At 44.0% G+C, this 12,414-nt stretch overlaps 1 protein-coding gene across 2 annotated transcripts in view; it reads left to right on the top strand.

The window, feature by feature from the left end:
• Nucleotides 1-12,414, top strand: part of SDC2 (syndecan 2) — a 121,296-nt gene that overhangs the window by 89,462 nt on the left and 19,420 nt on the right. The window lies entirely within an intron of this gene.

Genomic DNA, 12,414 nt, shown 5'->3' with positions numbered 1-12,414 from the left:
CAACTGCTGCCTGGAGGCCAGTGAGGAGTGGATGCGTCTTCCATGGGCCTCTTACACCGAGCACCAGGAGAGAGCTCTAATCAGGCTGCCCGCTGCTGTTGTCCCAGTTAAATAATAAACTCTACTCTGTGGGCAGAGGCACTGCATGGTGGCAGGGTGCCTGGAGCAGTCACATCTATCCCAAACCAGTCCCATCTTGAACGGCTGTGACAGGAACAAAGTGAGAGACCGGGAATGTGGGCTGGGCTCCCCAGTCTTTACTTCTCAGGAAGACCTGTGCTCTTTCGGAAATGAAGATGTAACAAGCAGCCCTGGGTGGCTGTCATCTGAGAAGGTGGGGCGTTTTACATAGACCTTGCCATGGGTTGCTTTGCAGAAGGCATTTGCAGGCCTAGGGTGGCCCATTAATTTGGGAAGAAGTCAAAATCCTGGGGAATGTGGGGATTTTTAGAAAATATTGTTACATTTAGTACCCATGAGTGCTAAATCTCCCCATAGGCCTTTGGTATGGCTTGCTTTAGAACTGATGGAATCAGTTGGTAAGCAGCCTTTGTTACTGGATTTACTTGGGGAAAAAAATTCCTTGAGATGATCTGATAAGTTTTTGACTCCCAGTGATTAATATTTGCTTTTCTTTATCTCCTGTATTTTTAGAAAATGAAGTGCTATTTCTCTTATGAAATGTGCTTATGAATGTGTGTTCCAACTGAGACTTTTAATTATCACTAGGGAATAACCATGAATCGGCCTCACTTGGATGCAAAACATAATAATGATGGGCTCTTTTCAAAAAAATATATTCTCAAAAGCATTTCTTAAATATTATTTTTTAATTGCACATGTAATTTTACCATCTTGCAGGCTCCCCTTTTCCCTTCATCTTCCATACCCTTGTATCGTAAGAGTATAGGATTCCATCAGCAGGATGTTGGAATGTCTCCATAGATGCTGATCAGAAAGACAGACGGCAGCGCTGGGTGGTGGGGATTAGGTTACCTTTTGGATTTTTGAAGTTTTTTCCCCACATGTTAGTTTGAATAGCCAAAGAAGTGTTTATCATTGTTGGGAAAAAAATATGACTGTCCACACAGCTTCTTTCCTCTTCCTTTGGTAAGATTGTAAATATTGTCTTCAGATAAATAACTCATAAACAACACTCGACAACACCAACATGAGTGCTTTCTCAAATGCATTCGTATAAGAGATGGCACAGGTCACGTGACTATAAACGTACTCCCTATGAAACAGGTGCTTTTGTCTGGGAGCTCAGGTTTCATTTCTTGTGGAATTTTATACGGGATCCACAATGGATTTCATAATCAGTCTCTAATACCTTTAAATCTTTGCCTGCTTCCTTTGTTAAGGAAATCATTTCTTTAAAGGCTGCTTGGCCTTCCTTGTTAATTGGTTGAAGAGTTTGATCAGGAACAATTCCTTTCTACAACAAAAAGAAATACAGGGCCAGAGGCTATGAGTCTTGAGCAGAATCAGGATGTTTTTCTGGGAGATAATCAAGAATGTGATTAGCTTCAGCTCCCAATAGAGCCACCACTGTGACTTGGCACTTGGTATTAAAAATCCACTCTTCAGAACAGTTTGACTTCAGTTTTGAAATCTGTGGTCTCATCACCTTTGGAGGTATCTCCTTCTGTCTAGCTTTGTTCCTTTTATTTAGATAAGTGCCGTCACGTTTTCAGTCTTCCAGGGTAAGGAAGCAGTCACATGTCATTTTCTTCATTGAAAAAGTCTCCTAGATCAGGTAGTCACCTTGGCAACCCAAGGCTTTCTAGAATCAGCAAAAGGAGAGAGAGAACAAGAGGCTCTCCTTACAGACAGACAACATCGATGTAACAGAGTGAAGTGAAGTGAAACTTGCTCCATCATTTCCGACTCTTTGCGACCCCATGGACCGTGCAGTCCATGGAATTCTCCAGGCCAGAATACTGGAGTGGGTAGCCTTTCCCTTCACGGGATCTTCCCAACCCGGGAATCGAACGCAGGTCCCTTGCATTGAACGCGATTCTTTACCAGCTGAGCCACCAGGGAAGCCCAAGAATAGTGAATTGGGTAGCCTATCCCTTCTCCAGGGGATCTTCCTGACCCAGGAATTGAACCGGGATCTCCTGCATTGCAGGCAAATTCTTTACCAACTGAGCTATCAGGGAATGTAACAGAATGTGCCCTGAAAACCGGGAACAACTCAAAACATCTTCAGGGCTCACTGGCACATCAGCCCTGGAGTGTGTCTGGGGCACAGTGCTTCCAGGTCAGATAGTGGCCACTGCAGGTGGGGACTAGACAGGAAGGAAGATTGTTGACTGGGGCACCAACAGCCACACCTTGACGTGAAGTGTCTTCCCTGCTTTAAATAACCCAGAAGCAAAGTGTAACTAATGAGATGGGTAATGAGACACAGGGCATTTTAGAACCTAGAATCTTGTGATTAAATATCCATTTTGCTAGACCTCTTGCCTTTATGGCTTTAGATAAACTGGATCAGGAGTGACCAAAGCACTGTGGTGTGATTCTGGGGCACTTTCCTGAAATGTGCACTTTTTTTTTTTTAATGTTTGTCACTTATATACCTGTATACTTCCATGACGCTTTCTTTAGGCTCTTTCTACGTGTATGTAGCTGTCTGTTTAAATATATTAGCTGTTAAAAGTACTGTTGATGTTTGGAAGCTGGTTCCTGGCCATTTCCATTGTTTGTGGCTTTAGCAGCGTATATATGTTGGGAAAATATAACAGTAATTAGGAACAAGATCATTCGCAAGCCACCAGCCTCACCAATTAACTCTTCATTTTTCTATTGATTTGAGATTTTGAGAGTTGTAATATTAGAAAATATTAAAGCAATATATACTTTTTAAATACAGTGTGTTGTCCAAACATTCTTCCTCATTGTTCTGTGGAATATGATTTTTAATGGCTATGTTGAGAAAATTAATGTATGAGACATAATTGACATAGCTATCCTTCTGTAGGTGTATTTACATTGTCTCAGTGGTTTTGCCTTAATTCAGAAGTAAACATTCCGCCTCGCCTTCTGTTTAGAATATTTCCTTAGGATAATTCCTGAGAGTAGAAATATCTGATCAGATGTTAGAAAAGATTTTATATCTTCTTAAAACACATTGCCAATGTGCTTCCCAAAGGGCTCATGCCCATTTCTGTAAGTTGGCATCTTTCACACAGAACTCCTCTTTACAGGCCTGAAGGAAAGTGTCCGTATCAATGTTCAATCTCAGTGCTAGCTTAGACCTGAAATAGGCTCAGTTGGAAATTCCATCCACCAACTGCCCCTCATCTCTTGAGAGTAAGTTTATTCTCCAGCATTAGTTGGAGCCTGGCAGGGTGTGGTCTACCCTTTGGACCTGAGATCTTTCCCATTTTCCTGTCCCATAGGCATCCTGGGGCACTCTGTCAGCTCCCGTATAGTGTAGAGAATATATGTGGCTATGCCTCGGGGCTTAAAATTGTAGCAGTTGAAAAGCCTTTAGAGTGAATTATTAAATCTAAACCAGAGCCTTTTGGCTTCCTGTGCTTGACTTGGAGTCTGTTCCATTATGGTAGTTTTTACAAAACACTTCTGAATGAGAAATACATTCCAAATCTCTTTTCCCCCCACCTCTCCTGCCAAACGCCACCAGGAAACAGAATCTGGTTACTTCAGTTAGAATATATTAATCCTGACCCTCTCCAGCCCTTGGGACTTTTCAGGTTAGGCCCACATGGCTTCTATTTTTACTCTAGTCTAAACTGTGGTCATATGGATGGCAAAATAAATACTAGAATATTTTAGTTCGGGAGGGAGAGAGGCAGCAGTGCTTATAATAACATGGCAGCAAACCTCTCTCTTCGCTCTGCTTGATATTCCAAAAAAGGAAGAAAGCGCCACTCAGAGCACATCTGTAAGTCATGAACATTTTCCTTTTGTGTGTCATGCATATTCAACATAACCCCCCTCCCCACACGGCCCAGGCGTTGCTTTAATATCCATTGCTCCGTAAGATCCCTAGTTTTGGTGCCAACAAATTTAATTCAAGACCCAGGTAACTTCCCTTCTCTCTTTGGACCAAGAATGCAAACCCTTTATCACAAAGAGAAGTGCAAAGTGGTGGTGTGTTCTGCTCCTGTCCCCCACTGCCCACCCCTCACCCTCTACCTACTTTTTCACGTCCATGTCCCTGAAGAGGAAGACTGGTTGTGTTTACATTTGAAAAGACCCTGATGCTGGGAAAGACTGAAGGCAGGAGAAGAAGGGGACGACAGAGGATGAGATGGTTGGATGATATCACTGACTCAATGGACATGAGTTTGAGTGAACTCCGGGAGTTGGTTATGGACAGGGAGGCCTGGCGTACTGCAGTCCATGGGGTCGCAAAGAGTCGGACACGACTGAGCTACTGAACTGAACTGAATCCTAGGAAGAAAATTAAATTGAATTTCACAATATAGATATTTCAAAACTCAAAAGTTACGAAAGGACATAAAGTGAAAACGCTCTCCAGGTGAGAGATTTTGCATTTAGTTAGTTGACCCTGTAATTTTCTCTAGGTGACAAAGCATAAAGTATGTCAAGAATTTAGGTGCGAGGCTTAGATTTCTTTCAGCTCAGTTTAGTCGATGGCTTTTCTTCCTGAGACGGTGGCCTATAGAGACTGAGGGCTGTGCAACAGGGGGCTTTGTAGAGTGATATGGCTATGATACGATTATTGGCAAGGGAGCAGATTCTTGCATATTGGCAAGGAAGTGTCTGTAATCAGGGCCGTTTGTTGTTACCAAGGCATAGTTTAAAGAGAAATGGGACCGACGCCCTGAATCCTGCCTGTTCTATGTTGTAATGCTTGGGGGTGGGGGCGGGGATGCAGAGGAGAATTGCATCCTTCAGTTAAATAAGCATGCAGGGCCTTCTGGGTCCTCCTGTTTGAGATATTGGTTTAAATTTACCCACCAAACCATTTACTGAGCCAGGACCATACTGTAGACTCAATAGACAAACCCTGTAGGAAGAAAAATAATGTTGAAGCAGCTACTCCAACGTACCTATGGTGAGACATCTTTTGTGACAATGATATGGATTCTGTTGAATCATTAATATACATTGAGATGAGCCAAGAAATCCTTTGGTCAGATTCTTTTGCTATTCTTTTTCTTAACATGCTGATTGTTGGGCTGAGCATTTTATTAGAGAAAGATTTTGTTTGTGCTTTGTTGGCTAGAAAATCGAAGTGCTTTGACCCACATTCTGTTCTTTTTTTAAACAAAGAAGAAAATTTCGACTGTGAGGTACACTAACTCAGTGTTACTTTTTGAAACACTTTTCAGCCATTCCGATGTACTCCAGAGACTAGTGTTGTGCCCGGCTCCTTGGAGGCATTCTTAAAGAGTTGGCGAATTCTTCTCAAGTCATCCTTATCTTTCTGTTAGTCCTCCTCACAATATAAGGCTAAATTCCAGATTCCCCTTTTCATAAGGAGACCTTGTAAGAGTTCATGGATTGAGTTTTCCCCGATGTGTTTTAACCAGGTAACTTGTTTCAAATATGTGGTTATTTTCTTTCACCCAGTGGCTTTAAGCTTGCTTTCAGGCTTTCAGAAAAATGCGACCTCTCCTATTTGTTGAACCTTTACCCATATGCTGGCTCTAAAGCAGTAGGAGATACAGAAAACACCAGACCTGCTCCTGGTTCCTCAGCCTCTTCAAGTAATATACATTCTAAGGGGTGAGGTAAGATTATCGCATTCAACAGGAAAATCTGCCATGACTAGTAAATTCTGAATGAGTGGTTCAGACCTGCAGGATTGTAAGTAGTTACTTGTAGGAATTCTGTCATCTCCCATGCTTTGGTTTGTTTCAAAAGGTTCATGGAACTAGCTGAATTCTTTCACAGTCACTGATGATTTGACTCTCTTAGAGTTTATTTTTTGATGTGACATTTTTATGAGCAGCCCAGTCATCTTTTTGCTTCATACTTCACACCCAAATGTGATTCTGCCTTCATAAACCTGATATTTTTCTTTCCAGAATTGGGTTTATTTTCCTAATAGACACAAGTAAATAATTTATACTAAATTCCCACTTAATAGAAATGCATGCTGAAGTGTTTCTTAAAGTTAGAGACTAGCTTTTTATGTAATTAAGGACCAGCGTAGGTGTTTGAAGCAGGTCTGAGCTTAAAGACCTTTCTTTAGGATTTCTTAAGTAGGAATTTAAGAATCTGCTTTCATGTGTGACCTCAGCTTTTGTATGAGTTACACACAGGATAGTAGAGTAAGTCTAAGCCATTGTTAGATAGCAGAGCATTTTATGTAAACAAGTCCTTAGAATAAGTGCTTGGTAAATACAGTAGCACTTGCCTGTAAATATATAATGCAGTCATATCTCACACATGTTCAGGGACCACAGTATGCTTCCCAACAGTAAACATAGGTTTCTTTCCTTCCATTACATCTTTGATTTGGGTGGGACACCTAACAGAGATGAAGGTGTTACTAAAAATGAATGAGTGACAGTTGGCATCCTTCACAGGGGCAGTGTACAGGATGTTAGGCAGAGAAGAAATTGTTAAGCTAGAATTCTAACTCTTCACACAGATTTTTCCCCATCTATAATGCCAAAAACACTAGTTCTGAAAGATGTTAAATAGATTTTCAGGGCATGTGGGGAGAATTTCCATGGCCAAAGTTTGAAAGTGTTGGATCAAGCAGAGTTCAACAAGACTCTTGTATTACAGTTCTTCTCAGGGCCTTTATTATGATTACGTGTGAATTACAAGGCGGGGTGGTGAGGGGTGGGTAGTGGGCAGGCCCAGCAAGGCCAACACTCTCAGTGAGCACACACTTTGAAGCCCTGACTTGGACATGAATCCTTATTCTCCACTCCTGAGCTGTCTGTCTTTGGACAAGCCTCAGTTCCTTGGTCTGTAGTGGAGATTGTTGAGATGATTAGATTTGCCAGTGCTTATAAAACACTTAACACAGAATGCCTGGCACATAATAAACACTTAGCAGTTAGCTACAGTTAATCCTTTTGAACCCCAGGCTGACTAGCTCTGATAGCTTCGTGTTGTGGGGCATTATAGTTCAATAGCAAGAGCCCAGAATTTAGGTGGCAAATGTTTTGGGCTCCAGTTTGACCACCAACTAGACTAGATGATTTTTAAGTGACTTTATCACTGTGGTGTTCTGTGTCTTCACTTTTGAAAGAAATAGGTCATCTGGATGCCTATAATGTCCAGTCAAGCTCTAAGATTATATGTTCCCATGGGCTCTACCTAAGCCACAGTTGGCAAGTTCATCTTAAGGGCAAGTATATCATCCCTGTGGGACTATGTAGGAGAAAATTTTAATTATTATTTCATTTACAGTGTGTGTTCAACTAGTAATAAAATAGGTTATTAAGTCATCTCTGGAAAAATAAGCTAGAGTTACAGCCAGTGTCGTGCTTTGTAATCACCATGAAAATAAATAAGCATTTGAGTCTTTGAGGCCAAGTCAGGACTGAATGTGCCTTTATGCTAAAACTAAGAAACATCATCCAGGTGCTTGTTTTCTATGAGGTGATTCAGAGTGTCATAACAGGCCACACAAACATTTAACTTTTAAGTCTGAAGGCTAATTTTCTGAAGTTTGGGTTTGGGGTGGTGGTATCCATAAATAGGCTTTCTACTTTCTGACTTTGCTATCAGCCTAAGTTTCCACCATGTGTGCGTGCAAGCTAAATCACTGCAGTTGTGTCCAACTCTTTGCAACCCTATGCACTGTAGCCCACCTGGCTCCTCTGTCCATGGGATTCTCCAGGCAAGAATACTGGAGTGGGTTGCCATGCCCTCCTCCAGGGGATCTTCTCAAACCAGGGATCCAACCCACATCTCTTGCCCTCCTCCAGAGGATCTTCTCAAACCAGGGATCCAACCCACATCTCTTGCAGCTCCTGCATTGAGCCACTAGGGAAGCCCCAGTTTCCACCATAAGGTGAATTTAATACCTACTGCTTTGAGCTTTAATTATCTTGACCACTGTTTATTGGTTGCACTAGTTTAAGGCATTTAGAGGACATCCATCTAGTATATAAAGCAGTGTATCTTTAAGGAAGACCTCGGATTTCTAAATAACAGATTTCCACCCCGGCAGTTGGAAACATGAGATTTGCCGGATGTAGGCTTCACCTCATAGTTAAAAAAACCAACAAGTAGATTTATTCAGTTGCCATCTCACACATTTTCTTTGCTGAGACAATGGGAAGATTTGTGATATTTCTTATTTTGAGATTAGTGCACTTGGGGTCTTCTATGCACCAAATCAGCATTTTCTCTGTTCATTTTTATTACAGATGTCATATATGTTTGGGCTGAACTCTTTTGTCAGAATATTGGTTTTCATCATCTTCAACTACGCGAGCCCCTCAATTTTCTGTCCTTGGAGTTTATTTCCTCTTAGAGGTTTTGTATAAAGTAAATTGATGTCACCAGGTCTGAGTGGAGATTTTTTGTTGTCTTTGATTTGTGTGTGTGTGTGTGTGTCATGGAACCTGGGGTTTGGGTGGAGGAAGTGGCAGTAACTGACTGGAAATGCAGGTGAGGTCATGTAGTGGAAGAATGTCTTTCAAGGCCAAGGAGTTTTTATTTTAATCCAGTGGAAGATAGGGAACCAAGAAAGGGTTTTTTATATTGGCAGGGGAGCAATGTGGTCATGTTTAAGAATGGTCCCTTGGCAGATGATGGATTCAAAGACAAAGCCCTGAGGGGTGGCTGAGGAAGGAAGCCTTTGTAATGGTCCAGGCCCAGCATGGCACGGTTGCTGCAGTTTGAAGGGCAGGGAGGAAGCGATAGAGTTGGGAGATAAAGGCAGATTTTACCAGCCTTCAGGCATTACCTCCTCTGTGGAGGTAACTCGGGGCTCGGTTTCCATGGCTGAACCTCCGTTGTGTCCTGTGGTTGCTTTTCCTCTTCATTGTACCTCTGTGCTTTCCACATCTTCCCTCTGCTCTCCCACAGCATGTCTCGAGTCAGCTGAGGGGAGAAAGGTCTGAAAGACCAGCTTTGGTTTTCTTCCAGCTTGTACTCTGAGCCCTGTTAGCCAACAGTATTGACGCTGCCCCTCGGTCACGGCCAGTCCCCAGTGAAACAAATTCGATAGGAAATCCTGCCGTCGAGCTGGGCCTCTGCACGTTTCCTCCCCATTGGTTTCCTTCATGCAGGGTCTCTGTCTCATCGAACGCAAGAGTGTTCCGTGTGTCTTGGGGTTTTCTGCTTAGTGAGGCAAATCACTGTTGGCTGGTGTAGAAGCCGTAATCTTGAGTCACCCCTTTTCTTGGCTTTTGGAAAGATGCGTGTCTTGCCCCCAGGGGATGTGAGTGTAGAATTCATTTCCCTTTCTGGGCATGTTAACTGCAGCAATCCTTTCTGCACAGAGTGTGGAGTCTTCACCAAAGGAATTGTCATGTTTGCAAAGAATTTTTTGTTAAGAGGAAAAGACAGTGGAGGTTTTCTTTGAGCGTTATCTGCTACTGTGGGAAAAGAAGCCTGCTTATATGAGATCAGACTATGGAAGGTTGTGTGTGTGTGTATGTGTGTTTGTGTGTGTGCGCACGCGCATCTGCTAAGCTGCTTTAGTTGTATCTGATTCTTTGGAACCCTATGGACTGTACCCACCAGTCCATGTACCCATCTCTGTCCATGGGCTTCTCCAGGCAAGAATACTGGAGTGGGTTGCCATGCCCTCCTCCAGGGGATCTTCTCAACCCAGGGATCAAATGTGCAGCTCCTGCGACTCCTGCATTGGATTTTTTTACTGCTGAGCCACCAGTGAAGCTCTCTATGGAAGGATAGATATTAGCAATTCCTCTTAGGTGCTTGGTGCCCCTGATGTCAGAAGAGGAGATAACTTTTAGTGTGATGTCATAATTATTTGTACCACATCAGACAATGGAGGAACAAATCCTTTTAGCTGCCCTCGAGCACATTAAACATCCCATCAGCCCCAGGACTGCCCTGGAGCCTCGCAGAGCCTGAGGGGCTGAGGGGGTGCCAGCTTCTTTAGATGCGTCCTGAGCCCAAGTCTTGTAGCAATTCAGGTCCCACAGCCTCCTCCTAAGGAGCTGGTTGTCATAGAGAAGTGAGTTGCTTGTCAAGCCAGCCTGTGTGGTTGAGTTGTGAGGTGGCCACAGTCCTCTGGGAGACGTGTTTTGGCCCATCTGCCTGTGCGTGTGACAGACGTGCCCGTCTAGCAACTGGGTCACCTAAAGAATAGACTTGCAGTTTACAAGTAGGGATTAAATATTTCACGTGGCCCGTGCCACCTCCAACTTCTTTGACAGAGCCAAGAGGAAAAAATCATTCAGTGTTGAGAAAAGGCAAACAGGTTTCTGCTTTTAAGTTCAAGGTTGCGCAAATAGGTCCCTGTCCACGTGTACAGTTTGGGACTGATGGTCTCTGAGGCTTCGGATGGAAAGATATCAACTGTAGGAGTCCCCCAGGACTCGTGACATGTGTTAACTCTGAAGCCTGAGTCAAAGGCCAGTTTGTTTAAGGTAATCTCAGTCAGCAAATATTTATTGAATCCCCAGAGGGCCAGAGAGCTTAGGTCATTGAGGCCCTGCCTTCTCCAAGTGTGCTCTGCTGAGGGGCCACAGGACAATGCACACCAGACAATTAATAACACCGAGCCTTTGTCTTCAATTGTTCACAGGCTAAAAATCCAAAATAGTAGTTTCTAACAAGGGGACGTGGAAGGTCTGAAAAAACAGAGCCTGTTTTGTAGACTGGACTTGAGAGAAAGAATGAGAGGGCTCTGCCGGTGGAGTTCATAGGACAAAGTTTAATACACACAGGACAGCAAACGGCCCAAGCGCTGTTTGCTGAGCACTTGCTGCCCCCCAGATGGTGTGATTGTAGGGGGTTGGGTGAACTGAGGACGTATGAAGCACAGTCCTTGCCCTCGTAGGAGCTAAGAGACTGCCAGGGTCAGTGACGCCGATGGTGGGCCTGTGGAACCCATGGCTCCTGATACTGTAGGTTCACGAGCTTTGGGAAGCCCGGCCTGGACTGGTGAAAGCCTTGGAGACTGCTATCATGAAGCATGGCCTCACAGGGCAGAGTTAAGCTCTGACTGTTCTAGGAAAATTCAAGCACACTCTTGTCTCAGGGTGGTCGTTCAGTGCCTGCCGGCCAGGCTACTGGGAAACCAGGGCCTCATTAAGGTGTCAGTTCTCAGAACGTGCCGATGTGGCCGCTTGAGCAAAGCGGGCATCCATACCTCCACGGTAGTTGTCACTGAGGCCTGGAGGACACCGGCTTGGGTTTAGGACACCAGCTTGGGTTTAGGATACTTCGGTCTCTACAATCAGCTGTCAAAACCCGAGAGAAGAAAGTGGTGCCGTGATGGGGTGGCCCCGGCGTCCTCCGTGGAAGGTTCCAGTCCAGTGACAGCTGGAGCAGAAGAAGGCTTTATTTTATCAATAAAAGGAAATCTAATGAAAGCCACTGTAATGAGGGAAACATTTTTTTGTCATTCCTGTTAAAAACAAACATTCCATTTGATTTTTAAAAAATAGGACAATAATGAGTGCTGCCTTTTTCCAAACACGAGGGGTTTTTAGAGGCTTACAGGCTGCTGTATTTGTTTCTGGGCTGTCATGAGATACTGGTGGTAAAATATCAATTTACTGAAACCATTTAAGAAAAATTATACATCTACTCAGCCTCCACTTCATGCAAATGACTCTCTTGACAGGATTAGATTGAATTTTAATACTAAAACTCTTACTGAAGTGCTAAGAAGCTGTGGAACTGGTCAACTTAGCAAATGATCCCTTTCCCTATTCAGTGTGTGATTTGCTATTACCCAGTGCCAGGAATATAAAAAGAATGCGCTCCTGTGGGTTTATCTGCATTTCTCATTAAGGCTCCACTAAGCCTGTGGGCCCCAGATGCGGCTCGCGGTGGGCTTGCCCTGGTCCACAGCCTCGCAGGCCCTGCTCCTGGCGGGGTGTGGTGCTGGCCTCTGCACGGCCCCCAAGAGCTCCTGGCCATGCTGGTGCCTCTCTGAGTGTGGCCAGGCCTGTAAATGTCCAAGGGACCTTGACACATCCCTAGGAGATGGTTTTTCCCAAGCACCCTAATACATCCCCAAGGAAGTCTTAAATGAGTTGACTGTCTTGCAGCTTTTCCAGTCAAGGAGCCTCACGGTGACTTTGGGAAAGCAGATGGCTCCAGCTACCACTGGGGCCACTGGCACTCAGACAGCTTTAGTGGGAAGTGAGGAAATAAGCCCCGTGATAGGTGCTTCTGAGGCATCTTCTGAGGATCCACTGGGTTAGGTTTCCCTCAGGAGCATTGTCTGTGGTCAGCCCTTGACGTCATACGACTTGTCAGGGTGTGCCAAGGAAAGGTAGGGACAAAAATCGGTTT

Source organism: Budorcas taxicolor, chromosome 14, assembly GCF_023091745.1.
Source record: "Budorcas taxicolor isolate Tak-1 chromosome 14, Takin1.1, whole genome shotgun sequence".
Taxonomy (NCBI): domain Eukaryota; kingdom Metazoa; phylum Chordata; class Mammalia; order Artiodactyla; family Bovidae; genus Budorcas; species Budorcas taxicolor.
This window is presented reverse-complemented; position numbering and strand designations above follow the sequence as displayed.